Here is an 11,953-nt window from a genome sequence, read left to right on the forward strand (position 1 = left end):
GATCATTGCAAAAGAGCAAGGATAATTTTTACTCATGAAAATATCAATGTAGGTCTAAATTTAAGTTCAAAAGATGTTAATTTAGAACCTTTATTTTTGGTTTAGTAGTTTTTTGTTCTATTTATAACTTTTTATTCTTCCTTGTTAATATTAGTTATATACTATTGTCCTGGTTTCAGTTAGGATAGAGTTAATTTTCCTCCTAGTAGCTGGTAGGGTGCTATGTTTTGGATTAGGATGAGAAGAGCGCTGATAACATGCTGATGTTTTAATTGTTGCAGAGCAGTGCTTACACCAGGCCAAGGACTTTTCGGCTTCTCGCTCTGTCCTGCCAGCGAGCAGGCTGGGGGTGCAGCAGGAGCTGGGAGGGGACAGACCCAGGACAGCTGACCCAAACTGGCCAAAGGGGTATTCCATACCATCTGAGGTCATGCTAAACAATATATAGGGGTGGCTGGCCGGGGTGGGGGGGCCGGCTGCTTGGGGATAGGCTGGGCATCGGTCAGCGCGTGGTGAGCAATTGCATTGTGCATCACTTGTTTCGTACACATTATTAGTAGTAGTACTATTATTATTATTATTATTATTTCCCTGTCTTAATAAACTGTCTTTATCTCAACTCACCGGCTTCACTTTCCCGTTTCTCTCCCCCATCCCAGAGAGGGAGGGGGGAGGGTGAGCGAACGGCTGTGTGGTGTTTAACTGCCGACTGGGTTATACCACAACAACTATTCCTGCTATAACTGAAATATACTCTTCCCCCAAATTTATTTCCTTTTCTTGATGGCCTAATTAAAAACATATTACATCAACACCATTTTCTGCATTACGACATAGTATCCCAAGAGCCTCACCACTTGCTAGAAAAACTATCACACAAATACTTTACCTACTCAAATAATTTCTAGTTTAATTGGAAAATAAATAAAATAACTAAATGTGCAATTGATAAAAGGAAAAGACAAGAGGAAGCAGTGATGTTCACAGAATCACAGAATCATCTAGGTTGGAAGAGACCTCCAAGATCACTGAGTCCAACCTCTGACCCAACTCTAACAAAGTCCTTCACTAAACCATATCACTAAGGGCTACATCTAAACGTCTTTTAAAGACCTCCAGGGATGGTGACTCAACCACCTCCCTGGGCAGCCCATTCCAATGCCTAACAACCCTTTCAGTTAAGAAGTTCTTCTTAATATCCAACCTAAACCTCCCCTGGCGCAACTTTAGTCCATTCCCCCTCGTCCTGTCACCAGGCATGTGGGAGAATAGACCAATCCCCACCTCGCTACAGCCTCCTTTAATGTACCTATAGACAGCGATAAGGTCGCCCCTGAGCCTTCTCTTCTCCAGGCTGAACAATCCCAGCTCCCTCAGCTGCTCCTCGTAAGACTTGTTCTCCAGACCCCTCACCAGCTTTGTTGCCCTTCTCTGGACTCTCTCGAGCACCTCCGTTAAAGTAAATTTTTTTTTTCACTTAAATATGATCTTTCCCAGAAAATGCAAAAGAAAGAAATACTTCAAAACATGAACTCTTAGGACCTTTGTTCATCACTTGTTTACCCTACAAAATTTCAGAGAGCTATTAAAATGAACATGTAATACATTGTGTGGTCACAAGAGGGCAACCGTATTGGACACATACGTTCACTTTCGAGTTAACCTTTCCAAGCTTTCATGAGTTTATCCTGTTTTTAAAAAAGTTTTCCAATGAACTGTGAGGTTCATTTCTGATTTCCTTCTCAGTTCTGAAAAACAGGCAGCTATTAAGAAACTCTGGTATGTCACAATCTATTTCCCAACTCTGAAATGTTATTTTTCTCCCTCTCTATGTTAGATAGGCTTTTTCTTAAATCCTGGAGGAGTAGATCGCATTGCCCTTTGCAGTGGGATAGGGCAGCTGTAGTGCCTGCGTGGAGAAGTGTCACAGTTGCTGGTCCAGCTTCAAGTTTACTGGAGTGGTCACAGAGAATATGGAGTCTGAGGGATAATTGGTTCCTCTACCCCTTCCCAACCCAAAGCCTCACAAATCATTCTGGGCCTTGGGAATATCACTTTTTCAAAGTCTTTGAAAGATATACCAAATTCCAGTACTTTCTAACAAAGATGTTAACTGATTTTCCCCCATGCACACCCCACACGTCACCTTTTCCTAGACAAACCTCTATAATGATTTTTAAACTCTATTTATCTTTGTAGCTAAGATTAAAATTTCCCATGTTCTCTAAAGTAGAGTAAAGACCCAGGCAGCAGTAAAGAAGCTGTCTTGGTTAAAAGACACTCTGCCTCCTGCCAACAAGGCTATTTAGTGTTTCTCTCTATTACATCCATCTGTAGCTAATTCTATAGTTTATGGTAATAGTGCCCTCCAGAGGAATTTTGAAGGAATTATAATATTCGGAGCTAATACAAAAGATGTTTTAAAAGTCAATGCAACAGGAAAATGGAATATTATTAAAATGATAAAATACTTGAACCTCGGAGGAAAATAAAATCTCAATATCAAAGCTCTTTCTATTTTGCATGCACATTTACATCTAAGAAAACCGTATCCTACTTACAATAGGCTTCTTCGTAGCCTGATAGCAAACACGAAGTTTGCATAATTCCATTTGAATCAAGGAAGTAAAAGTAGATCAACCAAGTGAAGAATAAGATAACTATTTCTAGTCTGCAGCAGTAAAGGACATGAACAATGTATTATGAGTGGGCTCCAGCCCGTTTAGGCTGTCTGGATTTTTCCTGGACTCGCTGCTGTGAAGTAGACATGGCACAGTTAACTGAGGCAGTAAGAAGTAAATGCAGATGTTCAGGGTGTTTTGTGGATGAGGTTTATTTTGATACCAAGATAAATCATGCATATATTCTCAAATTCCAGTATCAAGCTTTTTTCATGGCTGTTGACTGTAACATGCTGCGAGGCTAGGCCTCGAAGGAAGGGTGTGTTATGTGGTACAACGTGATACCTTATTTTAGACCGTGTCCTGGAGGCCTGTGATGCAGCCTTCTGAGGTGACACCTGAGCATCAGGTGTATTCATATTTACTTGTTATTCTTTATTAAGCTCTCAGGCTGTAAGACTGACTTGGTCTGCTAGACATTCTGAGACTCTCCCTCTCCTGTCCTCCTCCAGAAAACACCCAACCCTTAATGAAAACCTAATTGATAGCGAGTTCTGTATTCATTTGCTTTTAGGCATACCCCAGGCTTGTGTTTGACCTGAACATTGCAGGCTTCCAGTCAGGTATCCTAGCTCAGAGTTTTGCATCAGCAGAGCTCCCATGCTGATGCTACCAGAACAGGTAGGAGCAGTCTGGTGTTCCCATGCTTAGAATCAGATTCATCTGGTAAATTTAGCTCTTCCTTGGGAAGTAGGGGAGACAGTTTTTCTGTTTGTGATGCATCATTTTGTAACAGGGTCACTGCCTTCAGTCTAAAATTTCTTCTAAATGGAGGTTTCTGATTTTGAAAATGAACCCTAAAGGAGAGTGAAGTGAGCAAGTGTTGTGGTTTAACCCGGCTGGCAGCTAAACACCACACAGCCGTTCTCTCACCCTCCCCCCTCCCTCTCTGGGATGGGGGAGAGAAACGGGAAAGTGAAGCCGGTGAGTTGAGATAAAGACAGTTTATTAAGGCAGGAATATAATAATAACAATAATAATAATAATAGTGATAATGATAATAGTATTAACAATAATAATGTGTAAGAAAACAAGTGATGCACAATGCAATTGCTCACCACCCGCTGACCGATGCCCAGCCTATCCCCAAGCAGCCGGCCCCCCCACCCCGGCCAGCCACCCCTATATATTGTTTAGCATGACGTCAGATGGTATGGAATACCCCTTTGGCCAGTTTGGGTCAGCTGTCCTGGGTCTGTCCCCTCCCAGCTCCTGCTGCACCCCTAGCCTGCTCGCTGGCAGGACAGAGCGAGAAGCTGAAAAGTCCTTGGCCTGGTGTAAGCACTGCTCTGCAACAATTAAAACATCAGCATGTTATCAGCGCTCTTCTCATCCTAATCCAAAACATAGCACCCTACCAGCTACTATGAGGGAAAATTAGCTCTGTCCTAACTGGAACCAGGACAGCAAGGCATAACCTGTTGGGGCAGGGGTGACTCAGTGTTTAGTGCAGGGACTATACCAAACCTCATCACTTCCTGGGTTTTCACTTTCCCCAGCAACTGTGGTGGAAAGTATCTACCTTCCTGTCTGCCTTTGTGTCATCAGTGCATGGTGGTTTTAGCTGTCTTGTAGGCCAAGGCGATGATGGATGATACTACCTGTTTCTTTTATAGTAGTTTCCCCTACACTGCCTTCTCATCCAAAAGTACTAGGAAATTGTTGCCAATGTAAGGACTATTAAACTCTTTGAATAAAGGATTTTCATAGGTTGTTGGATGGGTGGAACTGAGAAGACCTCTCTCTTGCTTTTCTCTCTCTTCCTTTCCTAACCTAGTGCTTGCCAGACTAACTAATTTCATTGTGAGCTGGGAACCTGTCTCTGAAAGACACCAGCCATCTCTAGAGGCTGTTGTGAAAGGTAGCACTAGGGATACTAGCTCCTATTCTTCTGTTTTCCCCTGAGGTACCCATAGCCCAGCAGAGCTTTCCTCTTCTGCCCTCCACAGTGGGGCCTTGCAGCTCCCCTCTAACTGAACACATGTAGTAGCTCACCTGTGATGTGAAGCACCGTGCTACTCACTCCTGACTCCTGTCTCAGCAGATTTGTTCCTGTACTGGAAAGGAAGACAGAGACAGAGCAACTGGAATAATAGGGGTTGGATCAGCCACCCAAAATAGTGCCAGATAGGACACAAACCTAAGTCATGACTGCTGCAATGAGGTATGTACCTGTGGTGTCATCGAGTAAGGTGCATATTTAGAGCTGCAGAACTGCTGTGGTGTGAATTTACTACTCAGCCCCAGTGGACACACCTGATCTGTTCCATTATACAGGTCCTCTTATTCATAAATACAGAAACATCATTAGCAAAACCATGAACAGGCTAGCACAGGATCTGACACAGCAGAGAACAATTGCTACTGTAAGAATAATCTGTACAGGCAGCGCTGATGGAGAAAGTACTTTGCTCTGATAGATACATAAAGCTGGATTTTCAGCACTGAGAGCATCTCTTTGCCAGCCACTAATTTAAGGGCCTGTCCAGCTGTGGTGGAGGGGTGCTGCGAGCTTAATTTCATATAGCAGTTTGCAGAAATATATATTATTGCAGATAAGCAGTCCCTTTGCATTATTTATAAGGAAACAAGTAAATTATTGTTGTTTTTCATGCTGCAGGTAAAGTTTTAATGAAAACAATAACGAATGCTTTGCTGGCATGCATATGCAACCTAAGTATGCAGCCAAATTAGCTATCTAAGCAGATGCTTTATATCCTGAATTGCCTATAAGGAATGCTGTTCAGTTGGTTTAAAAATTATATATACACCACTAACTAATTTTTTGTAAAAGACATTTTGTTTTGTTTTGTTTTGTTTTTTCAAAGCAAGTGTTTCAGTCATAGTGTCAGCAAGTATGACTATAAAATTAAAGTAGAAAGAAAGACGCAAGAAGCTACCTTTGTGCAAGAAGTTCAGGGAAAATTCAGAAATACTGTATTTTTAAAGATATTGTAGTACTGTAATATACACGTTATAGCAAATGTAAGAAAAGCATCCTCTCAGAAATGCAAATCAAGACAGTGTTAATACTGTGCAAGTAAACTATTGTTTTGACCTTAGATGTCTGTACTTTGTGTTTAAACTATTACATCTTTTCTTTGATAAAGACAATAGAGCATATAACAGTCAGCTGTTATACTAGGTTTACAGTTATGTATTAGCCTGTAGTATAGTATGTAAGGGTTTATAATATAAGATTTTATAATTTTATCGGTTGACCTGAAAGTACTTTTGGCGTCATGCTCATGAGTGCAAGGTATACAAGTGGGTCTTTATTACCATTGCCCTTTCCCTATTTTGCAGACACTTTGGAGCTGAATTTAAAGCCATACTTAATTCTGGTTCTCCTCAAGGTGATAATACTAACAGTTCCCTGAGGCAGCATGGGATCAATTCTGCCAAGCTACAGTAACAAAGTCACCTTGGCTCAGGTTCACCAGAGTGGCTGAGTTCTTTACTTTGGGGCTGTTCTGTACCCTGTTTCTTTTCCAGAAATCCTCTAGAGTTGCTCCCCATGGCTGCAATGGGAAGGGGTCTTAAAAATGGTGATGAACCAGCTTGCTAAATTTTCCTTAGGAAAAGCTGCTGAAGTACATAGGGAGCTTGTCTTAACAGTGTGCTAGTAACACAATACTATGTTTTTATATTTGTACAGTGTATGATATGAACAATTTCTGGAGGTCAACAAACCCTGTTGAATGCATTGCAATGTCAAAGCTGAATTTCACAGAAAGCCATTGAACAGGCACACTGGATTGGGAAGGTGAATAGAACAGCAGCAGCAAAATCACAGGAGGTAAGAGATATGGAAGAAAACACAAATTTAAAGAGCAGTATGAAAAAGAGCTTTGGGTTTAGGCACTCTTAAAGCACTTTAGCTTTGGAAAGTTTGTCTCTTTCACCTGAAATGTGTGGCTTTAGTTCTCCTTTTCTGAAGCATTTAAGCTCCTTTCTTGGGCCACTTAGTGTTTATTAGACTTTATATATATATATATAATACGTTTATGTCTATATATAAAAGCCTAATATATGTATATGTAAGCACATATACAGTATCTACACATGTATGCATGTATATATAAATACATGCCTATGTATTACATATCTCATATGTATTTTTATATATATACACATATATAAAAATCTGCATAAATGTCTTATTTTAACTATCTTTTAAGATGGATGTGATGTGACTGTTCTCCATTTTAGCACTCAATTTTCTCAGCAATTTGATTTTTGAAGCTGGAGTCGTTGTTGCTCTCAGAAACAACTCCAGTAAACCGTGTTGTTCCTTTTACAGGATCAAAGTACAAAGATGTTCAAATAAAAAGAGAGATTAAAATATGTAGTCTACATTTAGTCATGGCTAGCTTTCTAGTTGGTTAGTACAGACTGTAGGGGTAGGATTTTCGCTACAGGGTATTTCAAAGCTCAGGAAGGTGTTGGTAACTCAGTAACTTTGTATATTATGTGTAGGTGTCAGCAGAGCTTGTAAATGTTTTCTATATAGAATATAATATATTCTATGTATTTCTCATAGAAAAGTGAAACTTTGCTTCCCCCCCTCTCTTATTCTCTCCCTGTCATTTCCCTTGACTTATTCTATGTGAATAAACGAGAGTGAGGAGTGTTTTCAGAATTGAAAAGTCCTTTTTGCCCTTTACAACAAAAGTCTTCTTCACAGATGAATCATGTCATAATGACTCAACCACTATGTGGTGTTTGTTCCAACTTGTATTTTCCTTGCCCAGAAGAATCTACCATGCTGGGTTTTACTAAACAGGTAAGGTACAGTCCATGCTCTGTGAACCTTGTAAGTGAGAAGGAAATACAGGTCTGTAATGCAGCAAACCAGGTATTAACCACATCTTTTTTGTTACCAGAATTCTTGTTCATCCGCGGTTTAAATAAATCCTGACATTGTTCACTTTTTTTTGTTGTTGTTTTCACCAGCATATGGAAAAACCCTATTTTGTGTGTATAGCTTTGCTGATACCTTGTCATCGCCTTCGTGCAGCAGTGCTTTGGAGCACTGATCTAAGAGAAGTAGTATCACACCATCTGCAAGCAGGGTATCAACAACCATGAATCTTCCTCATAAAGGGCAGACTTCCGACAGGGGCCATATTTGTCAGTGATAATGATAGACATGATGACATTCCCTGCAGCCAGACATAAAGCTTAATTGCTGCTGTGCCTGACACGGTGATCTCTGTTCCTTGCTTCACAGTTTCGGGAAAATGACAGTAGGTGGCACTGGAGAACAGTAACACGGGAGGTTGGATCTGTTACGAAATGGAACAGCCTCCGTACTGGCTCGATGTTTAGCCAGGTTTCTGTCCCCACAGACTGCTGAAACACTTTGCTGTATTCCCCTCAGAAACCTGCTATAGTCGAAGCCTCAAGGCTTCAAACGCAAGGGTGTGATTTGTGAAAGCTTCAAACTGTGTGAAGCAAGGCTGAACAACAGCCTACTGAAGATGCATCTGGGGGTATGTAAGAGTAATTATTTTGCCAGCTCTTTACCTGCAGCTTTTTGTCAGACCTAGGTCATACACATGAGTTTATACATGGCTAAATCAACATATGATTCATCTTTAATTTTAGTGAGCTGTAGGCTACTGCCAGTTGGTGGAGCAGCAAGAGTATCTAACAGAAGAAAAGGCAGTGTCCCAGGGAGTCTCCAGTTTTTTTTGTCTCTGGAGATGATATCCCACAGGCCAGCTAAAGGGGGGGTTGGGTGGGGGGGAAGATAATTCTTCAGAGTTCTAGGAGGAAATCAGGGTAGAAAAGTGACTCAGCAGTTTTCTGCCTACTACTTTGATGGGAAACAGAAAATAAATAATTGCAAAAATGTTCAGGCTTTCCCAAGGAAAATCTTCATAACTTTCTTGTGGAAATCACCATGGGGAGAGGAGGACATGTCCCAGTTCATATTACACATATAGCCTTCTGTGTTTGCTTGGGAATATGAGCTCTTCCCATGCATATTTCCTCTGTTTTCTCTACCCTCCTCCTTTTACTACATCCAGTCACTGTGAGATGAAGCAACATCACACAGTCACACTGCCATAAACTCTGAAATAGCAGCTCCTAAAATTGGTGTGATGCTGTCTCTCAGGATCGCTTCAAAGTAATCACTGGTAACAACTACAGTGCAGTATAAATGCCACCAAATAGTTTGTGGCGCAAACTATTGTGACATTTTTTAAGGGTTGCAGAATATATGAGAAGAAAAACATCACCTTTCACCAACTGAAATAAGTTTTGTCCTTGGCTAACTGCTTTTAAATCACAATGACATCACTGACAGCTTTTGTGGTACTTTGAAGGGCAGAGTTTTCCCAAGAACGCTTTATCAAATTATTACTTCATTCAGTTTATCAGATATAAGATATCTATAATTAATTATTAACTTTCAGTGCTTTATCCTAATCTGTTCAGTCTTGCCGTACAGCCTTTTATAACTGAAATAGTCACATTTACACTGACCACCTCACCATTTTTGAGGATATTTTCCTGCTTGTAACAACCTTAGAGTAGATTAGGATTGGGATTTTTTGTCAGTTTTGAATAGCCGCCTCAGTGTGGCAATTTATACCTTTTTAAGGAAAAGTACGAAACTTTGAGGCAGATCGTCCCTGAGGGAACTCCCTCCATGTTGTGCCTGGAGCAGCCTCTGCTGCTTCTTTTAGTGGTGAAGGGTCCTGGGCTCCCTGAGGTCTAGGAATATGTTCATGACCAGTGCTGTATTTTTACTTCAGGCCCTATTTAGAGGGACAAAGGTTTCATCAGTCTGCGGCCAATATCCCACCTTAAGGGTCTTCCCCTTTAGACTGTCCCAGCTCTCAGAGTGAGGAGCCAAATGCGGAGGACCTCTCTGCCAGACAGTATTTGTACCTTCCCTTTCTCCTGTGAGCAAAGCGCTCATTTCAGAGCACTCACCACCAGTGGCAAATAGAAGCTGCATGAAGATGGAGTAGAGTAAAATTTCTGAATCCTGTTGTAATGCAGAAGTCATTCTGAGTCAAATCTTTCCAAGCCTTTCCCATGAAGTTGTCTTGTTATTTTAAGCTGTCTGGTTATTTTAAGCATGTTTGATACTTGTACTTTAAGTGTGAGATCATCTACCACCATATTTAAAGGGGGGGGTGGGGGGTGAGTAGGATTCTCAGATAATGAGAGACAACAGATAAGGTGTTTCCTTTTTATTGTTACTGCTGTTTGAAATTTCCCTGAAGGAAGAGGTGGGAAAGAATCATCACCTTAGTAAACCGGTTACACAGGAAGGGAAGCTTCTGACGACTAAGTTACACCCCCTTCGTGTTGAAAGCACGTAGGTCATCTGAATGTGTCTGTGAACAGGAAGAAATAGGAGACTATATCCTTCTAACAAATTGTGTGTTTCAGGTAAGAGGTTGCAACATATATTCTTACTGCTTAGCACTAGCCCAGTATTGCACTTCTGGGATCCGATGAAAAGAGAAAATTGAGCCTACAGCGCACAAAGCTTTTATGCTAGTATGCATGTGCATGCTGAAATAAGGGAAGCATTTTTGCGTGCTTAGCCAGCAGCTGCAATGTCGGGAGCATTGTGTAATGCTGTCTGCTCCCTTGGTTTGTAGTGACTACTTTACAGAATTTTGGGGGATTTTCCCTTAAAGCCCCAGATACCAGAACCATACAATTATGTGAAAGCATGGGCTGTCATTTGAAAAGAAAAGGAAGTCTTCATAATTGCATGGAAAAATAGTGAAAATCTCCAAAATGTGAATTCAGAAACCTTAAAAAGTAAACTTTAAAACAACAACAAAACTCACATTATAAATTTTGCTTCATTGGTGATTTCTGAAAATCCATTGTTGTCAACACGTTTTGCATGATTTGGATACAGTAATAGTGAGTGGCTGGCAAAATTACAAACCCTTTCTTGAACTTGGGTGTTGCTTTGAAAAGGATTAGGAGTTGGTCTAAGTTCAGAGCCTAATCTTACTAAACCAAAGAGCAGGTGAGACTTAAACCACTGAGATTTACAGCATGACATGCTGAGTTTACAGTCTAAATGGTTAGCTTTAAATGTGTGTCCATATAAAGTAGACATGGTTCTACAAACAGTGCTGTATGTGTCTGCTCCCTGAGGTCCTCCGTTTGCAGTGGTCAGGGCTGGAAGAGGAAGCCTGATGTGTAGTGCAGACTCCTAATTTCTCATGGCCCCTCTGCCCACTGAAAAGAACAGGGCAGCAGACAATGCAGATGGCCCTTCTAGCACTATATCTAACTTGCCTGCATTTAAAGATGGCTAAGAAAGCAGTACTTCTGAACAGTATGGAGAGTACAGGAAATAAGCAGTCGTACACAGATAGATGGAGGTGTGATGTGTGTTTATTTAGCTGTCTCAGAAACAGCTAAATACTGGGATACTATACATAAGAGCTGTAGTGGTGTAAGAAGCAGGGTTAGCTATTAGCTATTTATGTATTATTATAAATGGAATTTGTATGAAATGTCAAGAAAATATTTTAGAAACATTTAAATGGGACTGAAAAGCATTGTATTTTCTGTGCCTCTATTACAGTGTTACAGGTAGCCAAACTTTATTAAGGAATGTAGGACTGGAGGGAGAGGTCATTGTGAATCTGTGATTTCATGGATGCATCTTCTCTTTCTTGTTATCTTTCTTTTATTCAACTGCTATAGAAAGGTGAAGAAGAGAAGAAGTTGCAAAAGAGGGCAATTGTTACTTCTGTGCTTATTAAAATATTTCTGGGAAAAAAAAAAAAGTCATCTGAATCTAAAAGTGTAATTCATGATTCACTGTGACGGAAATGGCAGGGACTAGGCTGGTAATTGAAGTCCATGGTGTAGATCCCTATTCAGTGTGGTCATTTTGGTTTTCTGGCTTAGTGAAACTTCGTAAATAAATATGTATTTTTTCCCCCCAGCACAGTTAGAGCAAAGCAAACCAAGCTACACAACACATGGAATCACTAAGCTCAGTGCTTGAAAGAGTCGTTCAACCTCTAACTTGGAGATCTCATTTCAGCCTATTTAACTTTTCATTTCTCTTTTCGTTCCTGACTGTAGGTGACAGGAACCTATGCCACCTAGAGTTTGACTTCAAATAAAACAAAAATAAATAAAGTTGTGATGAATACCTTCTGCTGTAATACAGGTTTTCATTACTAGGCAGTATTATCTAAGTTAATATAGTATAGATCTTGGGGACATATTGGAAAAGCAATTTGTGGTGCTAAGCTTTAACAATATCT

At 40.5% G+C, this 11,953-nt stretch overlaps 1 protein-coding gene across 4 annotated transcripts in view; it reads left to right on the top strand.

Annotated features, from left to right (window-relative positions):
• Positions 1–11,953, top strand: part of PIK3C2G (phosphatidylinositol-4-phosphate 3-kinase catalytic subunit type 2 gamma) — a 323,563-nt gene that overhangs the window by 102,600 nt on the left and 209,010 nt on the right. For 2 of the 4 annotated variants that reach the window (XM_083808727.1, XM_083808726.1), the window contains exons 2-3: positions 4,726–4,845; positions 6,340–6,480. The gene's annotated coding sequence lies outside the window, so the exon portion shown is untranslated. Of the gene's footprint in view, positions 1–4,725; positions 4,846–6,339; positions 6,481–7,356; positions 7,468–9,241; positions 10,095–11,953 lie in introns of those variants that run through there. The other 2 variants (XM_083808728.1, XM_083808725.1) reach the window with 2 other exon arrangements.

This window comes from Anser anser (assembly GCF_964211835.1).
Source record: "Anser anser genome assembly, chromosome: 1".
Classification (NCBI taxonomy): domain Eukaryota; kingdom Metazoa; phylum Chordata; class Aves; order Anseriformes; family Anatidae; genus Anser; species Anser anser.